This window comes from Mauremys mutica, chromosome 17, assembly GCF_020497125.1.
Source record: "Mauremys mutica isolate MM-2020 ecotype Southern chromosome 17, ASM2049712v1, whole genome shotgun sequence".
In the NCBI taxonomy this organism is placed as follows: domain Eukaryota; kingdom Metazoa; phylum Chordata; order Testudines; family Geoemydidae; genus Mauremys; species Mauremys mutica.
Genome location: NC_059088.1, coordinates 12,841,128 through 12,849,463, shown reverse-complemented (window position 1 = coordinate 12,849,463; position 8,336 = coordinate 12,841,128).

Here is an 8,336-nt window from a genome sequence, read left to right as displayed (position 1 = left end):
TCTGTAAATAAAATGGTGGTTTTGTTAGCTGTCAGCTCTCTGGCCTCAACTGATTTCTTCCTAAACCGGCTCCCCCGAAGGATATAACAAGTGGCGACGAGGATGGGATTCCGGTGCTGATCCAGTAACAGAAGGAAGTAGAAGTCAAGGTAAAGAGCAAACAAACAAAAAAGCTGCTTGTTTGCACTGACTGTGAAAGTGAAACTAAAATCATGGCTGCTCTGACCAGGCCACTGGAACCTTTTGATGAGAATATAGAGCAGTGGCATGTGTATACTGAGCGTTTTGAGCTTTTTTTTATTGCAAATGACATTACAGAAGCGAAGAAGGTGCCAATATTCTTAAGTGTTGTAGGGGCTAAAACCTACTCCCTGCTACGCAGCTTACTACACCCTGTTAAGCCAGCAACTAAATCTTACAGTGACATTGTGGAAATCCTGGGGTCCCATTTTTCCCCAAAACCACTGGTAATTGCTGAAAGATATAGGTTCCACAAAAGAGACCAAAAGGAAGATGAAACAGTTGTACAATTTGTAGCCATTTTAAAAAACCTAGCAGAACACTGTGAATTTAAAGAAATGTTAAATGATGCCCTGCGTGACAGGTTAGTGTGTGGCCTCTACAGTGAAGCTATACGGAAGCGCCTACTGATAGAGGCTCAGCTTACCTTACAGAAGGCTGTTGATATTGCTGTCTCCATGGAACTGGCTACAAGGGAGGCGCAATACATTGGTGCATCCCCTAGGGTGCAAAAAGTGTCACAAGAACCGACCCACAAAACTGTGCAGAGTCAAGAATGTTACCGCTGTGGTAAGCCGGGTCACCAGGCATCAGAATACTGGTGTAAGGACCTGGTGTGTCGACACTGTGGCAAAAAGGGACATATTGAGTGTGCCTGTAAACAAAAGAAAAAGAGGCCTGTGGTCTGGCCGACAAAAAGAGGAACCCTGCATACCCTAGAGCAGACCCAGGATGATCAAGGTGACACCTCATCGCAAGAGGAAGTGCTACTGCATGTTTTGTCTTTGGCAATGGGCTCACATGAATACTGGGTAACCCCGTTATTGGATGGCAAACCTATACGCATGGAACTGGACACCGGTGCAGCTGTCTCGCTGGTCTCAGAGATTGTGTATAAAGAAAAGCTACAGCATCTTCCGCTTAAGGCAACAAAAACTGTTCTGAAGACGTATACGGGAGAAGCTGTGCCCATGTTGGGCACTATTGATGTTAAGGTGGAGCTCAATGGACAGGCTGCTAAATTGCCACTGTTTGTGGTGAGAGGTAACCACCCAGCCCTAATGGGTAGGTCTTGGCTTGGGAAGATTCAACTGACCTGGGCAGAAGTGCACCGGATGACTAAAGAAGAAACCAGTCTAACCCCTATACTAAGGAAACATGCTGCTGTTTTTGGAGATGATTTGGGAAGTATGAAGGGAATCACTGTGACATTGAACATTAAACCTGACAGTCCACCAAAATATCTGAAAGCCCGAACTGTGCCATATGCCATCAGGCCAAAAGTTGAAGCAGACCTGGAGCGCCTGGTCACCAATGGAGTCCTAATACCAGTTACCCATAGCTCCTGGGCCACTCCTATCGTTCCAATCGTGAAGAAAGATGGCTCTCTCCGGATTTGCGGTGATTTTAAAGTCACTGTCAACCCAGTGTTGTGTGCAGAGCAATACCCGCTTCCCCGCATCGATGACCTCTTCGCAGACCTGGCTGGGGGACAAAAGTTCAGTAAGATTGATCTGAGTCAAGCATATTTACAGATGCACGTCGATGAAAAGTCCCAAGAGCTGTTGACTATTGCGACTCATAAGGGGCTTTATCGATACTGTCGCCTACCCTTCGGAATAACATCTGCTCCCGCCCTGTTCCAGAGGGCTATGGACCAGATCTTGTGTGGCTTGTCAGGAGTTCAGTGCTATCTGGATGATATCCTGGTCACTGGAAGAAATGAAGAGGATCACTTAAAGAATTTAGAGGCTACCCTACAAAGACTGGAAGAGTATGGCCTACGAGTTCGCAAAGACAAGTGTGAATTCTTCAAGCCCTCTGTTGAATATTTGGGACACATCATTGATTCTGCAGGTCTTCATAAGGCCCCTGCAAAAGTTAAAGCTATTGTGGAGGCTCCCCCACCTCGAAATGTAAGCCAGCTGCGCTCGTTACTAGGACTCCTGAACTATTATGGAAAGTTCATCTCACAGTTAGCCACACTGCTAAAACCACTTCATGAGCTCCTTGGGCAGAAAAAGGCCTGGAAGTGGACTGAAGCCTGTGATGTTGCATTTAACAAAGCTAAGGATGCATTGCTAAATTCTGAAGTTCTAACGCACTTTGATCCATCCTTACCACTGCAATTGGCCTGCGATGTCTCCCCTTATGGAGTGGGAGCAGTCGTGTCACATATTATGCCTTCAGGAGAAGAGAGACCTATTGCTTTTGCTTCACGCACTCTAAGCAAAGCAGAAACTAACTACGCCCAAATCGAACGTGAGGCATTAGGAATTGTTTTTGGAATTCGGAAGTTTCATCAGTACCTGTTTGGGTGAAAGTTTACTCTTCTCACAGACCATCGACCTCTGACATCAATTTTTGGACCCTACACAGGCATTCCCCCATTAGCTGCTAGTCGTATGCAACGTTGGGCATTGTTACTTTCAGCACACACATATGAAATCAAATATTGGAAATCCACTCTGCACGGCAATGCAGATGGCCTCTCCAGGTTGCCTTTGCCGGTCAAACACCAAGATAGTGCCCAAAAGGAAATCTTCTACTTTGAACAGGTAGAGAATACACCCATCACTGCTACTCAGATAAAGAAGGCAACTCGCGTTGACCCAGTATTGTCCCATGTTATGGACCTGGTGATGCATGGAAAAACTCGACAAACCTCTCCGGTCTCATCCGACCTTTTTCCCTACATGTCCAAGTGGACGGAGTTATCGGTCCAATCTGGTTGTTTGTTGTGGGGGAGACGTGTCATTATTCCACCACCACTGAGATCACAGATGTTAGAACAGCTACATTCCGGTCACTGTGGAATAGTGCGCATGAAGGAAATCGCAAGAAGCTATTTTTGGTGGCCTGGATTGGACAGCGCTATTGAAGAGAAGGCAAAAGCTTGTATGTCATGTCAGGGTGTGAGGAATGCACCCTTGTGGGCACCCCTACACCCATGGGACTGGCCTGAAAACCCGTGGCAATGTATTCACGTTGACTTTGCTGGCCCCCTTGAAGGAAGCATGTTCTTGGTGGCAATAGATGCCCATTCTAAATGGCCAGAAGTCTCTATAATGCAGTCCACTTCTGCAGAGAGTACTATCCAAAAACTACGAGGACTCTTTAGTCGTTTTGGTCTGCCAGAACAACTTGTGAGCGACAACGGACCGCAGTTCATTTCTCAGGAGTTTCAAAATTTTATGAAGGCAAATGGGATACACCACATAACGTCAGCACCATATCATCCGTCCACCAACGGATTAGCTGAAAGATTTGTGCAGACAATGAAAAACGCTTTGAAATCAGCAAGGGGACAACACTCCATTCAAAAGCGTCTGGATACCTTTTTACTTTCCTACAGAAACACACCTCATGCTACGACCCACGCATCTCCGGCCTTTCTAATGATGGGACAACAGCTGCGCACTTGCTTTGATCTGCTGAAACCTTCTGAACCCCGACAAATTGTGCAACATCAGCAGCAATATCAAGTCATCAGACGGGCACCCAGAGCAAAAGACCGAACCTTTAGCCCGGGACAGCCAGTTTTGGCTCGGAATTATACTTCCAGAGCTAAATGGGTCCCGGCCACAGTCATCACTCAAACAGGACCTGTTTCCTACACAGTCCGGTCTGCAGAGAATCTTACCTGGCGGCAACATGTAGATCAGCTGTTGCCAGGTCATGCCAGTCCTCAGGACCCATCTGCAGTTGAGGGGTCTGACTTCACCTCTTCTGGTGAGGCACCGAATCACGAGTCACCTGTTCCTGACTGTTCTCCTCCATTACTGCCGGCGGCTGAGATACCCCTTTGCCCAGCACGAGCTGATACCACCTCCTCACCCGTTCGTGCTGCGGACCCTGAGCCCCTAGTGCTTTCGCGTGCAATAACTCCAGAAGTTCACCGTAATCCACCTAGAGACAGAAGGCCTCCTCATCGGCTGGATCTTTAGCTAGGGTGAACCCACGGGTATGGGGCAAAATAATCCCCAGGGGTTAGCCGGGAATGGAGGCAGTCTACCCTCCTTCTCTAGTCTAGTGTGTGTCTTATTTAGGGGATGTTCTTATTACGGGGGGAGGAATATGTTGTGTATTTGGTTGTCATGGTTTTTGTTGCTATGGCAACTGAGTTAGATTATTATGGGTTAGCTCAGCCAGCTTCAGCCGGCTGAGTGAGCTCTCTGTGTCTGTAAATAAAATGGTGGTTTTGTTAGCTGTCAGCTCTCTGGCCTCAACTGATTTCTTCCTTGTACCGGCTCCCCCCAAGGATATAACAATTTCTCTGTCTTTTAGCTCCAGGACTAGCTGTCTCTCTCTTTCCTTCTCCTCCTGAGAATGTTGCCTCTCCCTTTCCTCCTCCTCCTGGGCAGATTTCTGTGCCTCAATTTCCTTGTCTTTTAAGTCCATGCCTCTTTCCTCCCTGGCTGCCTTTGCTTCTTTTTAGCCTCATGTGAAACTCACTGTCCTTTGCCTTCTCTTCCGCTTCCAGTCTGGCCAGCTCTAGTTTTGTAGCTGATTCACTGGTAGTCATTTTCCTACCTTTTTGTGCTTATTTCACTTACCAGAAATAAACAAACAGAAAATAATAAACCAGTAACCACTTTGTTTGTTCTCCAGCCACCACACTCAAAACTCACTTAAAATCACTACCAGTATCTCAAAGCAATCAGCTGTGCACAGATCCTGCCGACTACGCCACTGTGATGAGTTCAGTCACAGAGACCCCCTTGGGACTGTCTCCTGATGTGCTGAGACTACCTCTGAGCCCATTTTCTCTGCCAGCTTGGGCCTCCAGAACTGTGACTTGTTGAGCCAGACATGCTACCCTGCTGCAACACAGACCCAGGATCTGAACCACGCCCCCAAAGCTGCAGACTTAACTGAAAACAGCTTAAGAAGTGCTCCTGTCTCCAGCATCCAGACACCAAGGAGATCCAAACCCCAAATAAATCTGTTTTATTCTGTATAAAGTTTATACAGGGTAAACTCATAAATTGTACACCCTCTATAACACTGATAGAGACACATCCACAGCAGTTTGCTCCCCCGGGTATTAATCACTTACTCTGGGTTAATTAATAAACAAAGGTGATTTCATTAAGTATAAAAAGTAGGATTTAAGTGGTTTCAAGTAATAACAGACAGAGCAAAGTAAGTTACCAAGCAAAATAAAACAAAATATGCAAGGCTAACTTAATACACTAAGGCTCTAGTTACAAATACTAACTTCTCACCCTAGATGTTATCTCAGGTACAATCCTTTTGAGGCCAATGTTGTAGTTTATGGCCTGGGTCCAGCAATCACTCAACCCCAGTAGTTACAGTCCTTTTTTTCCAGTTTCTTTCGGGCATCTCTTTGGGGCGAAGAGGCTGTCTCTTGAGCCACCTGAAGACAAAAATGGAGAGGCTTCCAGGGCCTTTTATATTCTCTCTCTTGTGGATGGAAACCCCTTTATTCTTCTGTGCAAAATCACAGCAACAAAACAGAGTTTGTAGCCACCTGGGCAAGTCACATGTCCATGAATGATTCAGCGTTTTTCAGGCTGACGCCATTGTTTATATATTAGGTTGAACATTCCCAGGAAAGCTCAGATGTGGATTGACGTCTCTACAAGTTCATTGTTAGTTAAGCACTCCCAATACTTGAATTGTCCCTTCACAATATGTTGGCCAAACCTCCCTTATGTTTACTCTAGAGCAAACAATTAAAATACAAACATGGAGCCAACACTCCTAACTTCAGAGATAAAAATGATACATGCCTACAAATCGGATGAATATATTCAGGAAATCATAACCTTTGCAAAGATACGTTACATGGCATATCTAGCACAGAGCACATTCCAGTTATGACATATTAACACTCATAGGAATATTTCCATAAACATATAGAGGGCAACGTCACAGTCTCATGAAACCACTTCACTCCAGGAATGAGAAGGAACAATTAGGCCATGTCTACACTTATGTGTGGTGAAGACGCTCTCCTGCCAGCATAAAAAACCCACTCCCGTGAAAAGGAAAAACTCTCAGGAGGAAAAACTCTCCCGCTGATGTAGCACCGTGCACACTAGTGCTTATGTCAGTGTAACTTACATCACTCGGGGGTGGAATATTCACACCCTTAAGTGACATATGTTTTGCCGATGTAGGCAGTAATGTAGACACAGCTTACATAATAATTCCGTATGGTAATAAGCAATACCATTAGGGGAGTTGTACCACTTCAATTATATCAACACAAAGTGCCTGTGTGATTTAGAAACCTACTTCCCATTTTCAGATGTGTGCTCCAGGCCAACGACTGCCGGGGTTGTGACCTGTTTCCTGCGGCCTGACCTCGCTCAGCCTCTCTCGAGTTTCAAAAACCTGGGACTGCTGCAGGATGAAAAACTGAGTATGAAAGTCTGGGCTACAGCAGGATGTGGTGGATGAAAGTCTGGGCTACAGCAGGATGTGGTGGAGGAAAGATTAAGAGGGAATGAGGGTGTGACGGGGGAAGGAGGAATGGGAGGGACTAGGGGAGGAGAAGGAAACAATTGGCTCTCGCTGCAATCACGTTATCAGGGGTTGGAACAAGGTGGTGGCAGTGCCCAGCCCAGCATACAGTATAAATACAGTGCTCAGCCCTGCCATCTCCCACTCAGCGTGCCAGACCAGAAACAACTCCGCTCCAGAGACAGGAAAGACGAAAGATGAAAGTGTCGTACGTGGCCGCTTTCCTCATCGGGCTCCTCTCCCTGGAGAGCCCCAGAGCAGCTCCACTGGTGAGATGATGTACCTATTATTTATATTACAGTAGCACTTAGAAGGTCCATCTGAAATCAGGACCCCGTTTTGCTGGGCGCTGCCCTGACACAGGAGAGACAGTCCTTGCCCATACTCTGGTGAGGATTTATTGTGCCAGGTGTTCAACAGACAGAGAGCGAGGGACAGACCTGGACCCAACTGGAATCAGGACCCTTATGCCAGGTACTGCACAGACACACCATGAGGGCAGCACTGCAAAACGGGCCCATGTAGGAGGCAGGATACCAGACTAGAGGGGCCCATTGTTCTGTTTCAGCCCTGGCAGGATATCAGGCTATGCTGGCCCATCAGTCTCATCGGGAGCAGCAGTTCTTAAGTTACTGCATGACCTGACTTCTGGTAGCCTGGTGGGGGCTGAACAGGTTTCCAGGGTTGGGTAGAATAATGTTAGGAGCAGGGCCAAGCTGTTGTAAATGCCCCGTAGATCTACTGGAGTCAAGGAGGCCAGTTCCCCCAGATGATGTATATTGTCTGTAGCTCCATTTGGTCAATGGATAATCAGGAGGGGGCCTCTAGAAGTTACCGTAATACACATAATAAATACCCCTCATCTTACAGGGCTCTGGTAGCTTCAATAACGACAAAGTGGGTGATAGCAACTTTAATGACAACAGCATAAATATCAGTGATTCCCTCCTCCTGTCATGTAGCTTTATACATATCAGGTCAATCAACCCTGCTCCAGCTGGTTTCTTGTCTGGTAAGGTTACCAAGCAAGGAGCATTTCCATGTTACAAAGGCAATTTAGAAATGCCACCTGCTGCAGGGAGCTTACGAAAATCTCCATAGGACTATGGCAGGTTGACCACCTTTCCCACAATTCCCCTGCATTCCTATAAATATGCTACAAGTGGATTTCCAATTTCACCCAGAAGAAACTGCTGCTTGGAGCTACTTCAGAAGGTCCCCATCCCATGTGAACACTAAGTAGGTTAAAGGAGCCTCATGGGAGAAGGACTCATTTCTCCGTCCCAGCTGAGGCAGGGATATTAAGATAGACTGGCTCATTGTTCTGATTGGGTGTGTCAATTCTTTAATTACTCAGTGATACAACCCCTGATACCCTGGTGGGGAGCTGAACAGTATGTTTTGCTAACAAGTTCTGGTCAGCGGTGACTATCAGCGGTCACCTTTCCTGTCGGACTATCATGCTTTGCCTCAAAAGTATTCTGTATCGCTGCTCACTAACAGCCCAATCCTTTGCTGGCAAATCTCTCTATGCAAATGCCATCCTAAGCTTTTTTTCCCACCAGTCCAGACTTGTATAACAAATTTACAGCCTTGGAATGTTG